The 14,970-nt window shown below is 49.1% G+C and overlaps 1 pseudogene; it reads right to left on the bottom strand.

Moving 5' to 3' along the window:
- The window catches only part of LOC123401569, a 47,351-nt pseudogene extending 32,935 nt beyond the window's left edge, over positions 1-14,416 (bottom strand).
- Between the last annotated feature and the right edge of the window lie 554 nt (positions 14,417-14,970).

Here is a 14,970-nt window from a genome sequence, read left to right as displayed (position 1 = left end):
ATGCATCTCCCCTGAGGAGGGACAGTTAATCCTGGAAGAAATTCACTCGGGAACCTGCGGCCATCATGCCTCCTCAAGAGCAATCGTCGCCAAAGCATTCAGAGCTGGCTTCTTCTGGTTGCAGCCGAATGAAATGGCAAAGGATATGATCGACCATGCGAAGGCTGTCAGTTCTATTCGAACAAATCCCACAAGCCAACGTCTGTGCTGAAGAAAATCCCTCTTGTTTGGCCGTTCGCAGTGTGGGGATTAGATACAGTCGGTCCATTCAGAACAGGCCAAGGGAGATTCACTCATCTGTTGGTAGCAGTCGACAAGTTCACCAAGTGGATTGAAGCCAAGCCCATCAAGAAGCTCGACGCCCTTACGGCCATCAAGTTTGTCAGAGACATCATCGCCAGATTCGGGGTTCCGCACAACATAATCACTCACAAATGGCACAAACTTTGACTCACACAGATTCAAAGGTTTTTGCACAGGCCAAGGTATCCGAGTGGATTTTGCATCTGTGGCGCACCCCCAAACAAACGGGCAAGCAGAGCGGGCGAATGGACTTATTCTTCAAGGGTTGAAGCCTCGACTCCTGCGAGAAGTTGGACATGCCGCCGGCGCGTGGGTCACCGAGCTGCCTTCGGTGCTGTGGGGCCTCTGCACAACTCCGAATAGATCTACAAGGTGATCCCCGTTCTTCCTCGTTTATGGAGCCGAGGCAGTCCTTCCGAGTGACTTGCTTCACAACTCTCCACGATTCGAACTCTTCTCCGAAGCCGAAGCAGAGCAAGCCAGGCAAGACGGAGTGGATCTACTAGAAGAAGAGCGCGAGATGGCACTGACTCACTCAACAATTTATCAACAAGATCTGCGGCGATTTCACGCGCGGCACGTCAGGAGTCGCACATTCCAAGCAGGCGACCTGGTGCTCCGAGTGGACCAGCAAAGACCTCACAAGTTGGCTCGTGCGTGGCAAGGACCCTTCATCATCTCTAAGGTGTTGAACAACGGAGCATATCGACTCTACAACCTCGACAGGGAAACGGACGAGCCGCGAGCATGGAACGGAGATCTCCTGAAGCGCTTCTACACGTGACCGCCAACGGAGGCAATGTAAAGAACAAGTATCATTGAAGTAATACAAAGCAGACTGATTTTTTGCAGGTCCAAAATTCTTCCGCGTTTGCAGACTCCGGTCTAAAAAACTCTCTCCGAGTGTGCGCTAACAGCCGCACGCGGGGACTTAGTTGCGACCCAGAGTCGCCTAAGTAAAAAACTCTCTCCGAGTGTGCGCTAACAGCCGCACTCGGGGACTTAGCTGCGACCCAGAGTCGCTTAAGTAAAAAACTCTCTCCGAGTGTGCACAAATAGCCGCACTCGGGGACTTAGCTGTGACCCAGAGTCGCCTAAGTAAAAAAAAACTCTCTCCGAGTGTGCACTAACAGCCGCACTCGGGGACTTAGCTGCGACCCAGAGTCGCCTAAGTAAAAAACTCTGTCCGAGTGTGCACTAACATCCGCACTCGGGGACTTAGCTGCGACCCAGAATCGCCTAAGTACGAACTCGCTCCGAGTGCGCACCAAAAGCCGCACTTGGGGACTTAGCTGCGATCCAGAATCGCCTAAGTACAAACTCGCTCCGGGTGCGCACCAAAAGCCGCACTCGGGGACTTAGCTGCGATCCAGAATCGCCTAAGTACAAACTCTCTCTGAGTGTGCACTAAAAGTCGCACTCGGGGACTTAGCTGCGACCCAGAATCGCCTAAGTACAAACTCGCTCCGGGTGCACACCAAAAGCCGCACTCGGGGACTTAGCTCCGATCCAGAATCGCCTAAGTACAAACTCTCTCCGAGTGTGCACTAAAAGTCGCACTCGGGGACTTAGCTGCGACCCAGAATCGCCTAAGTACAAACTCGCTCCGAGTGCGCACCAAAAGCCACACTCGGGGACTTAGCTGCGATCCAGAATCTCCTAAGTACAAAACTCGCTCCGAGTGCACACTAAAAGCCGCACTCGGAGACTTAGCTGCGATCCAGAATCGCCTAAGTAAAAAGCTTCCTTCGAGTGTATCCTCGAGATCCACTCGGAGGCTTAGCAGACCCTCAGTGAGGCTCATGTGTATGTGAAGACAACTGACAACTACATGAGTTCAAACTCGCTCCGAGTGCGCACTAAAAGCCACACTCGGGGACTTAGCTGCGATCCAGAATCGCCTAAGTAAAAAAGCTTCCTTCGAGTTTATCCTTCAGATCCACTCGGAGACTTAGCAGACCGTCATTGAGGCTCATGTGGATGTGAAGACAACTGACAACCACATGATTATCAACTCGCTCCGAGTGCGCACGAGATGTCGCACTCGGGGACTTAGCTGCGATCCAGAATCGCCTAAGTAAAAAGCTTCCTTCGAGTGTATCCTCGAGATCCACTCGGAGGCTTAGCAGACCCTCATTGAGGCTCATGTGGATGTGAAGACAACTGACAATTACATGCTCCGCATGTTTGCCATTGGCTTCACCAAGAAACGCCAAACAAAAACCACGAGCCAAAATCATGTAAAAAAAAACTTGGCGAAAGAAGAGCAAAATATTTGATTCGAATTCAAAGTTGGATCTACGACAGTCGGTTCGGTGTGGATCAAGCTTATCCACACCGAACCACGAATGTGACGGCCAACAGCAGTGGTCCAAGTTTGATACAGATACCACTCGGCATACCGAGGCAAAGTTTTTCAAGCGTCATCAGGACTGGCACCGGGACTGGCAGGCTCCACAAAGGTCTCAAGGTCGATCCCGTCCGCGATACGAGTGGTTGTCTCCAGGAAGGTCTCCATGAAATCTTTGAATCGAAGCTTCTTGGTGTTAGCGACCTGCAACGCCTTCAGCTTTTCTTCGCGAGCTTCCTTGCAGTGCACTCGAACCAGCGATAGCGCCACGTCCGCACCACAATGAGCGGCAAACTTCTTCCATGCATGCACTCTGTTCGGGACGTCCTCCAGCCGAGTCATCAACCCTTCTATTTCCTGCCGGGAATCGTCTTCGGGCCACAGCTCCTTGTCGATCCGGCCGATGACTTCTCTCAGACGGCCGATGAAAGGTCCCACTCTGCCAAGGCGAATATATGCTCGGAGCATGTCACGATTGGCTTCGTCGTCGAGTGGAACGTTCAGAACAACCGACCGTTCAATGTCGGCTGCTTCAGCCTGAGCGTCCAGACAAAAATCTGCCAAGAAAAGAAAAGCACAAAGTAAGCGCAGAATGAACTACAAAGTCAAGAAGCACTCGGAAAAAAACCTTACCACCGAGCAGTGCAATCATCTTCCTTGCCCAGTCGCTGACGTACTTCTCCTGCGAAATGCACCGACTGTTCATCAACTTCATCTGACCCATCAGTTCAGTTCTTTGCTTGCCCATTTTCTCAATTTCGGCCACCAATGCCTTGTTGGTCTCCCGGGACTCCTCCAAAGACTGCTCTCGGTCAGCAAGAGTCCCCTTCACACCAGCCAAGTCATTCAGAGCCGCCTCCAATTCTGTAGCAAGCTGAACCTTTTCAACCTTCAGAGCATTGTACGCGGATCCCATTTCACAAGTCTTCTGCCAAATCAGCGCAAAGGGAAGCTCAGACACATTCAACAAGGAAAACAACCAAAGCTCACAGTTCTTAAGACCCCTGCCGATGCAAGCACTCGACAGCGGTCTGAGGGACTACACCCAGTGGGTTCACTAAGAGTGACCCCACTGGCATGAAGCTCGAACAGGCCATCCCTATTGAGCTACATGACAAACAGACAAATCTATGACACTACTATCACCCGACCTGAGTAACACTACTCTCCGGGACTACATCTAGTGGATGCACTCCGAGTGCCCCCACTGGTAATATTCGGGCAGACCAACCCTGATCTGCTCAGATAACAGTAAATACACATAAAGACAACTGCCGGTGCAAGCACTCGACAGAAGTCTCGGGGACTACAGCCACTGGGTTCACTCTGAGTGAACCCACTGCAAAATAATCCTACTGTATCCGAGTATATCACTTAAACCACGAGTGGGTTACAAGAGGAAAGTAAACACTTACTAGCGCACTTACTCGGATATCGTCCAGGAGCTCCAAGCTTCTCTTGTACAAAGACGTGATGGAGTCGTACGCTCCCTTGGCATCACCCACCATCAACTCCACCTGCACCATGACCTCCTTGGCAGCTCCCACTTGGTCTTCCGGGAGGTGTCGGGCGTCGTACTGGACGGTCGACGGACCTAGCACGACAGAAGACTCCTTGGGCATCCCAAGTCCCGCTCTAGTCGGTTCCGCCGCGAGGGGCACCGCCTCAGTCAACGGCATCGTCTCGGTCGGCGGTGCGTCCATGGTGGGAGCAGCAGCAGATGGAACAACCTCAAGAACAGGCGCCAAAGTTGGCCCTGATCCCCTTTGGTCGTCCTCCTCCAGATGAATCACCTCCGAAGGAAGCCCGACTGAACAACATGAGGTTATAGAAAAAGGGCAAGATTAAAGGCAACACTTGCGAAACAATAATGCAAACTCTCGGAGTCGTCACAACGTACCTTGCTGGGATGTAGCAGCGTTATCCGTATCCATGGGATCATCGTCCTGGCGCGGCAGAGAGGTGGCGGAGGTAGCAGCTCTGTCGAGTAAAATCCACTCGACCGATAAGCATGAGTTCAATCAAATACTAAAAGAAAATGGGAGAACAAGACACTTACGCTAAGACAACTGGAACAACGATCCTCATCCGAGGCAAAGCTTTCCGAGGCTTGGACCCACTCGGTTTGGCCACCTTGGACGGTTGGTCCGTGGGCTCGACAGCAGCGTCCCTGGTCCTCTTCACGCTCCGAACACTCAGAGCCACGGGAGGAGCTGGCGGGGCACTCGGAGCCACAGGAGGAGCTCGCGGGGCACTCGGGGCCGCTGCAGGAGCCGGCGGAGTCGCGGGTTCGTGACGACGCTTAGTTCGAGGCTCTGATGATGGAGGTGGCGAGCTCTGCTCCCCAACCTCTCCCTCCTCCTCTTCAGACTCCTCCTATGTCTCCCCACTGTCGGAGACGTACTCGGCGCTATCCATGCTGCCCTCCTGGCTGCCCTCCTCTTCCTCAGCGGGATTCCCGTTCGAGACGGGAGAGTGCCAGTTGGTCCACTCCTGCACAAAATACAGTCCACAACGTCAGACACCAGGCGGCGACACAAGAAAAGCGCTAAATCTAAGAAGATTGAAAGCACTCGACAAGAGGTGCTCACCTCATTCGGAGGAGGATTATCGGCGCGGAAGGGCTTCACCCGACGGGCTCCTTTGGGGTTGTCGCATGCGCCTGTGATGCCGCGAACCCACGCTGTCACAACCTCCCCGGTCACGCATTCTGGATGGGTCCGAGTGGAATCCTCAGGCCCCGTGTAGTGCCACATGGCATGGTGTCGGGCTTGCAACGGTTGGATGCGCCGACCCAGAAAAGTCTCCAGCAAATCTGTGCCGGTGACTCCCTTGCGGACGACAGCTATCAGCGCGTCGACCAGAGGTTGGATCTGGATCTTTTCCAACTTTGAGAGCGCAAGCTGCCTGGGAGGGGCCGGACGGTCTAGGCTAAAGGGCGGCAACCCAGTCGCGGCATTCGGACAAGCTATGTCCTGGCAATAGAACCAGGTCGACTTCCAGTTCCTAACTGACTCGGACAACTAGAGAGGAGGGTAGCTACTCTTCGTTTTCTTTTGGAAGCCTAAGCCCCCGCAGAGATGGAGGAGATGGGTTTTATTGTCCGACTGGCTAAGCTTTTTGACAATCTGAGACCTAGCGGAGAAGATGTACTTAAAGAGCCCCCAATGGGGGGGGGGACATCCAATAAAGCACTCGTAAAGGGTGACGAATGCGGCGAGATGGGCTATCGCGTTTGGAGGAAAATGATGGAGCTGCGCCCCGAAGTGATTCATAATACCTCTGAAGAAGGGGTGGGGAGGCAAGGAGAAGCCCCTATACACGTGGCTGAGCAGCAAGACACGCTCTCCCTCCTGCGGCGCCGGCTCCGTCTCGCCCTCCGCCGGCAGCCTCCACGACTTGTTGGCGAGCATGCCTTGCTCCACCAGCTCCAGCAAGTCGTCCGCCGTCACCGTGGAGGGGAGGAAATCCCCCTGGATCCAACCCGCCGGCAGTGCCCGCTGTCGCCGCCGAGCAGGGGCCGACGCCTTCTTCTTCTTCTTCTGCGACTCGAGCTTGCTCGTCTGCCCCTTCGTCATGGTGAAGGCAGCGGATCCGCAGAGGAGGAGAGGAAGGAGGAGGCTTGGAACGCGCAAGGAGCTACGGGAGAAGCGAGGCGAGTGCGATTAACAAGGGCAGCGCAACAAGAAACCCCCGCCGGAGAGGCTTAAATAAGGTTCCGACTGGGTCACTAACAGGTGGCCCCGAAATCTTATCCCCCGACCGGCTGCTGCGATGTTAGTGGAGAAGATAACGGCACGGTAATCGAGGCGGAAGAAACTACTCGATGGCGATGTCGACATCCCCACTGAGCGCGCGGCAACCGAAATTTGAGGATCCCAGAAAATCCGCCGCTGTCAGTTTGACCGGTCACATCGAAAGATTCCGCGGAAGCACTCGGTCCCTGACGGTTCGTTTCACTGATATATTCACTCGGATCACTGGTCGAAAGGATAAAATGGATCGAGGCAAACAACGCCAAAGTCACATCCATACCAGTTAGATCCGTACTCCAGGCACCACTTCGTCATTCCAACCCCGATCCATTCGGGGACTAATGATGGGGTTATAGTCCCAGGGTAGGGTCATAGGCCTGCCCTATAGGTCCTACCCAAGGACTACCCTTCATAGAGGGCAAGGCCGTTAGACAGTTCCGACTGAACTAAGGACCCCCCATCATCCAGTCGGTGACGAGCATTCGGAGCATATTTATCGTACCGACTGAATTCCACTCTGTACATCGTAACCTCCCAGGAGGGCAACGGTCATACGTTTTCATACACCATTATTAGCATTTAAGGCTTACGTTACCTGTAACGTAGGCATTTATTCACCACTACTCCACCCCTGTCCACCGGGCCGTTGTGGAGGGCAGCGCACTCTATATAAGCCGCCCTTCCCCACTGGTGCAGGGGTTGGCATTTACTGTAATCCTATATTCCACTCGACACTAAGCTCCCAAGAGCACTGAGATGTAGGGATTTTACCTCCACCGTAGAGGGGCCTGAACTCATACAACCTCACCGTAGCTAAGGCTCTGCCCATCCTTTCGTACCCTACACATCTACTGTCATACTTATACCCACGACAGTGATAGTTGTTTAATCATGCTGAAAAAGACAGAAACTTTATGCTCACGAAATTATTTTTAATTCCTATCCATAAAGAGCTTTTGAGTTGATTCTTTTTTCTGCTGATTGATATGCAAATTTCCCTAATTTTCATAATGTTTTAGAATTTTTGGGATAGCAGAGGTATACGAAATATACATATTGCCACAGACTATTCTGTTTTTGACATATTCTGTTTTTGTTGTGTTGATTACTTATTTTGATGAAACTATGGTTAGTATCGGGGGTACGAGCCATGGAGAAGTGAGAATACAGTAATATAACATCAATCTAAATGGAAACTAAGTTTAGTACAGTACCTAAAAAGTTGGTGGTTTGTTTTCCTATGCTAATGATATCACGAGTTTCTAGTTTTGTGTTGTGAAGTTTTCAAGTTTTGGGTGATGTTCTTATGGACAATGGAATAAAGAGTGGAAAGAGCCTAAGCTTGGGGATGCCCAAGTCATCCCAAGCCAAATTCAAGGACACCAAAAAGATCAAGCTTGGGGATGCCCCGGGAAGGCATCCCCTCTTTCGTCTTCAATCCATCGGTAACGTTACTTGGAGATATTTTTTTATTCACCACATGATATGTGTTTTGCTTGGAGCGTCGTGTATTATAGGAGTCTTTGCCTTTTGTTTTGTCACAATCATCCTTGCTACACACCTTTTTGAGAGGGACATGCACTCATCGTGAATTTGTTAGAATACTCAATGAGATTCACTTATTTCTTTTGAGCTAGGCAATTTAGCTCCCATGAGCTTCACTTATATCTTTTGAGCTAGATAAATTTTGCTCTAGTGCTTCACTTAAATCTTTTTAGAGCACGGCGGTGTCATATTTTGTAGAAATAAAAACTCTCAATCTTTACTTATATCATTTTGAGAGTGCTCTCTCTAAGTAACTTGGTAATTGGCGTGTGCTATGAAATTAGTCCTAAATATGATAGGCATCCAAAGAGGATATAATAAACACTTACATATTCAAGTGCATTGATTAGTAAGAGAAGATTGATCCCTGACAATTAGTTTTGAGATATGGATATGGTAATATTAGAGTTATGTTAGTAGGGTGTTGTGAATCTAGAAATACTTGTGTTGAGGTTAGTGATTCCCGTAGCATGCACGTATGGTGAACCGCTATGTTAGGAAGTCGGAGCATAATTGATTTATTGATTGTCATCCTTTGTGTGGCGGTCGGGATCGCGCGATGGTTAACACCTACCAACCCTTCCCCTAGGAGTATGCGTTTAGCACTTTGTTTTGATTACTAATAAAACTTTTGCAATAAGTATATGAGTTCTTCATGACTAATGTGAGTCCATGGTATAGATGCACTCTCACCTTCCACCATTGCTAGCCTCTCTAGTGTTGGGTAACGTAGTATAAATTCAAAATTTTCCTACGCATATTCAGATCTTCCTATGGAGAGACCAGCAACGAGAGAGGGGTAAGAGCATCTTCATACCTTTGAAGATCACTAAGCGGAAGCGTTGCTAGAACGCGGTTGATGGAGTCGTACTCGCAGCGATTCCGATCTAGTGCCGAACAACGGCACCTCCGCGTTCAACACACGTGCATCCTGGTGACGTCTCCCGCACCTTGATCCAGCAAGAAGGAGGGAGAGATTGGGGAAGAACTCCAGCAACACGACGGCGTGGTGTCGATGGAGAGACGAGGTCTCCCGGCAGGGCTTCGCCAAGCACCGGCAGAGAGGAGGAGGAAGAAGAGCAGGGCTGCGCCGAGAGAGAGGGAAAAACCGTGTGTCTCAATGGCCAAAAGTGCTCGATATATATAGGGGGAGGGGAGAGGGGGTGCCACCCCTAGGGTTCCCACCCTAGGGGGTGCGGCAGCCCCCCCATATGGGAGGAGCGGCGGCCAGAAGGGGGAGGAGGGGGTGGCACACCATCTGGTGGGCCTTAGGCCCACCTGGCCTAGGGTTTGCCCCCCCTTTTCTCTCCCTTGCGCTATGGGCTGAGTGGGGAGGCGCAGCAGCCCACCTAGGGGCTGGTTCCCACCCCCACTTGGCCCACCTTATCTCCCGAGGTCGTTGCCCCCTTCGGTGGTCCCCCGGGGCCACCTCCGGTGGTCCCAGTACGTTACCGGTGATGCCCGAAACACTTCCGGTATCCGAAACCATTCGTCCTATATATCAATCTTTACCTCCGGACCATTCCGAAGCTCCTCGTGACGTCCGGATCTCATCCGGGACTCCGAACAACTTTCGGTAACCTCGTATAACAATTCCCTATAACCCTAGCGTCATCGAACCTTAAGTGTGTAGACCCTACGGGTTCGGGAGACAGGCAGACATGACCGAGACACCTCTCTGGCCAATAACCATCAGCGGGGTCTGGATAGCCATGGTGGCTCCCACTTGCTCCACGATGATCTCATCGGATGAACCACGATGTCAAGGATTCAATCAATCCCGTACACGATTCCCTTTGTCTGTCGGTATAGAACTTGCCCGAGATTCGATCGTCGGTATACCTATACCTTGTTCAATCTCGTTACCGGTAAGTCTCTTTACTCGTTCCGTAGCACGTCATCGTGTGACTAACTCCTTAGTCACATTGAGCTCATGATGATGTTCTACCGAGTGGGCCTAGAGATACCTCTCCGTCACACGGAGTGACAAATCCCGATCTCGATTCGTACCAACCCAACAGATACTTTCGGAGGTAACCGTAGTGCACCTTTATAGTCACCCAGTTACGTTGTGACGTTTGATACACCCAAAGCACTCCTACGGTATCCGGGAGTTGCACAATCTCACGGTCGAAGGAAAAGATACTTGACATTAGAAAAGCATTAGCATACGAACAATACGATCTAGTGCTAGGCTTAGGATTGGGTCTTGTCCATCACATCATTCTCCCAATGATGTGATCCCGTTATCAATGTCATCTAATGCCCATGATCAGGAAACCATGATCATCTATTGACTAACGAGCTAGCCTACTAGAGGCTTGCTAGGGACACATTGTGATCTATTTATTCACACATGTATTACTGTTTCCTGTTAATACAATTATAGCATGAAGAATAGACGATTATCATGAACAAGGAAATATGATAATAACCATTTTATTATTGCCTCTAGGGCATATTTCCAACAGTCTCCCACTTGCACTAGAGTCAATAATCTAGTTACATTGTGATGTATCGAACACCCATAGCATTATGGTGTTGATCATGTTTTGCTCGTGGAAGAGGTTTAGTCAACGGGTCTGCAATATTCAGATCCGTGTGTACTTTACAAATATCTATCACTCCACTTTGGACATGGTCGTGGATGGAGTTGTAGCGGCACTTGATGTGCTTCGTCTTCCGGTGAAACCTGGGCTCCTTGGCTATGGCAATGGCTCCAGTGTTATCACAGAAGAGTGTCATAGGACCCGACGCGCTTGGAACCACTCCAAGGTCGGTGATGAGCTCCTTCATCCAAATTCCTTCATGAGCCGCTTCTGAAGCAGCTATGTACTCCGCTTCACATGTAGATGCTGCCAGGACTTCTTGCTTGCTGCTGCACCAGCTCACTGCCCCACCATTCAACACATATATGTATCCGGTCTGTGACTTAGAGTCATCCGGATCTGTGTCGAAGCTAGCGTCGACGTAACCCTTTACGACGAGCTCTTCGTCACCTCCATAAACGAGAAACATTTCCTTAGTCCTTTTCAAGTACTTAAGGATATTCTTGACCGATGTCCAGTGTTCCGTACCGGGATCACTTTGGTACCTCCCTACCAAACTTATGGCAAGGTTTATATCAGGTCTGGTACACAGCATGGCATACATTAGAGAGCCCACGGCTGAAGCGTCGGGGACAGAACTCATCTTCTCTCTATCTGCCGCCGTGGTCGGGGACTGAGTCTTACTCAATCTCATACCTTGCAAAACTGGCAAGAACCCTTTCTTTGAGTTTTCCATATTGAACTTCTTCAATATCTTGTCAAGTTATGTACTTTGCGAAAGACCTATGAGGCGTCTCGATCTATCTCTATAGATCTTGATGCCTAATATGTATGCAGCTTCTCCAAGGTCCTTCATTGAAAAACTCTTGTTCAAATAGGACTTTATGCTCTCCAACATCTCTATATTATTCCCCATCAATAATATGTCATCCACATACAGTATGAGGAAAGCTACAGAGCTCCCACTCACTTTCTTGTACAGACAGGCTTCTCCGTAAACCTGTATGAACCCAAACGCTTTAATCACCTCATTAAAGCGAATGTTCCAACTCCGAGATGCTTGCACCAGCCCATAGATGGAGCGATGGAGCTTGCACACTTTGTTAGCACCCTTAGGGTCGACAAAACCTTCTGGTTGCATCATATACAACTCTTCCTTAAGGTTCCCGTTAAGGAACGCTTTTTGACGTCCATTTGCCAAATTTCATAATCATAAAAGGCGGCAATTGCTAACATGATTCGAACTGATTTCAGCTTCGCTACGGGAGAGAAAGTCTCTTCGTAGTCAACTCCTTGAATTTGTCGAAAACCCTTTGCGACAAGTCGAGCTTTGTAAACGGCTACATTACCGTTTGCATCAGTCTTCTTCTTGAAGATCCATTTATTTTCTATGGCTCACCGGTCATCGGGCAAGTCCACCAAAGTCCATACTTTGTTCTCATACATGGATCCTATCTCAGATTTCATAGCCCCAAGCCATTTGTTGGAATTCGGGCCCGCCATTGCTTCTTCATAGTTCGAAGGTTCACCGTTCTCTAACAACATGATTTCCATCACAGGGTTGCCGTACCACTCTGGTGCGGAGCGTGCCCTTGTGGACCTTCGCGGTTCACTAGTAACTTGATCCGAAGCTTCATGATCATCATCATTAACTTCCTCTTCAGTTGGTGTAGGCGCCACAGGAACAACTTCCCGCGCTGCGCTACTTTCTTGTTCGAGAGGGGGTGTAATTACCTCATCAAGTTCTACCTTCCTCCCACTTACTTCTTTCGAGAGAAACTCTTTCTCTAGAAAGGATCCGTTCTTGGCAACAAAGGTTTTACCTTCGGATCTAAGATAGAAGGTATACCCAATAGTTTCCTTAGGGTATCCTATGAATACGCATTTCTCCGCTTTGGGTTCGAGCTTTTCTGGTTGAAGTTTCTTCACATAAGCATCGCAGCCCCAAACTTTAAGAAATGACAACTTAGGTTTCTTGCCAAACCATAGTTCATATGGTGTCGTCTCAACGGATTTAGACGGTGCCCTATTTAAAGTGAATGCTGCAGTTTCTAATGCGTATCCCCAAAATGATAGCGGTAAGTCGGTAAGAGACATCATAGATCGTACCATATCTAATAAAGTGTGATTACGACATTCAGACACTCCGTTGCGCTGCGGTGTGCCAGGCGGCGTCAGTTGTGAAACGATTCCACACTTCCTTAGGTGTGTGCCAAACTCGTGACTCAAATATTCTCCTCCACGATCAGATCGTAGACATTTAATTTTTCTGTCACGTTGATTCTCAACCTCACTGTGAAATTCCTTGAACTTTTCAAACGTCTCAGATTTGTGCTTCATCAAGTAGATATACCCATACCTACTCAAATCATCGGTGAGAGTGAGAACATAACAATAACCACCGCGAGCTTCAACGTTCATTGGACCACACACATCAGTATGTATTATTTCCAATAAGTCGGTTGCTCTCTCCATTATTCCTGAGAATGGAGTCTTAGTCATCTTGCCCATGAGGCACGGTTCGCATGAGTCAAATGATTCAAAGTCAAGAGACTCTAATAGTCCATCAGTATGGAGCTTCTTCATGCGCTTAACGCCGATATGACCAAGGCGGCAGTGCCACAAGTATGTGGGACTATCATTATCAACTTTGCATCTTTTGGTACTCACACTATGAATATGTGTAACATCACGATCGAGATTCATCAAGAATAAACCATTCACCAGCGGAGCATGACCATAAAACATATCACTCATATAAATAGAACAACCATTATTCTCTGACTTAAATGAGTAGCTGTCTCGCATTAAGCAAGACCCTGATACAATGTTCATGCTTAAAGCTGGTACTAAATAACAATTATTAAGGTTTAAAACTAATCCCGATGGTAGATGTAGAGGTAGCGTGCCGACGGCGATCACATCGACCTTTGAACCATTCCCGATGCGCATCGTCACCTCGTCCTTGGTCAGTCTCCCCTTATTACGCAGTTCCTTCTTTGAGTTGCAAATGTGAGCAACAACACCGGTATCAAATACCCAGGAGCTACTACGAGCGCTGGTAAGGTACACATCAATAACATGTATATCACATATACCTTTAACGTTGCCAGCCTTCTTGTCCGCTAAGTATTTGGGGCAGTTCCGCTTCCAGTGACCCTTTCCCTTGCAATAGAAGCACTCAGTCTCAGGCTTGGGTCCGTTCTTTTCCTTCTTCCCGGCATCTGGCTTACCGGGTGCGGCAACAGCTTTGCCGTCTTTCTTGAAGTTCTTCTTACCCTTGCCTTTCTTGAAACTAGTGGTCTTGTTGACCATCAACACTTGATGCTCTTTCTTGATTTCTACTTCTGCAGACTTGAGCATCGAGTACAACTCGGGAATGGTCTTCTCCATCCCTTGCATGTTGTAGTTAAGCACAAAGCCTTTGTAGCTTGGTGGGAGAGACTGGAGGATTCTGTCAATTATAGCATCATCCGGAAGTTCGACTCCAAGTGAAGTCAGACGACCGTGTAACCCAGACATTTTGAGTATGTGCTCACTGACAGAAATGTTCTCCTCCATCTTACAGCTGAAGAACTTGTCGGAGACTTCATATCTCTCGACACGGGCATGAGCTTGAAAAACTAGCTTCAGCTCCTGAAACATCTCATATGCCCCGTGTTGCTCAAAACGCCTTTGGAGCCCCGTTTCTAAACTGTATAACATGCCACACCTGACCAGAGAGTAGTCATCACTCCCCGTTTGCCAGACGTTCAGAATGTCCTGGGCTGCTGCGGGAGCGGGAGGTCACTTAGCGGCGCATCAAGGACATAAGCCTTTTTAGCTGCTTCAAGGATGAGCTTCAAGTTGCGAACCCAGTCCGCATAGTTGCTACCATCATCTTTCAGCTTGTTTTTCTCTAGGAATGCATTGAAATTGAGGTTGACGTTGGACATCTACAATATTTATAAAGACAACTTTTAGACTAAGTTCATGACAATTAAGTTCATTTAATCAAATTAAGTATGAACTCCCACTTAAATCGGCATCCCTCTAGTCATCTAAGTGATACATGATCCATGTTGACTAACCCGTGTCCGATCATCACGTGAGACGGACTAGTCACCATGGTGAGCAACTTCATGCTGATCGTATTCAACCATACGACTCATGTTCGACCTTTCGGTCTCTTGTATTCGAGGTCATGTCTGTACATGCTAAGCTCGTCGAGTCAACCTAGGTGTTTCGCGTGTGTAAATCTGGCTTACACCCGTTGTATGCGAACGTTAGAATCTATCACACCCGATCATCACGTGGTGCTTTGAGACAACGAACCTTCGCAACGGTGCACACTTAGGGGAATACGTTTTCGAAATTTTAAGAGGGATCATCTTATTATGCTACCGTCGTTCTAAGCAATAAGATGTAAAACATGATAAACATCACAATGTAATCATATAGTGACATGATATGGCCATTATCATCTTTG

The sequence above is a fragment of the Hordeum vulgare genome, chromosome 1H, assembly GCF_904849725.1.
Source record: "Hordeum vulgare subsp. vulgare chromosome 1H, MorexV3_pseudomolecules_assembly, whole genome shotgun sequence".
In the NCBI taxonomy this organism is placed as follows: domain Eukaryota; kingdom Viridiplantae; phylum Streptophyta; class Magnoliopsida; order Poales; family Poaceae; genus Hordeum; species Hordeum vulgare.
The sequence above is the reverse complement of the archived record's forward strand: the minus strand, read 5'-3'. Positions and strand labels throughout refer to the sequence as shown.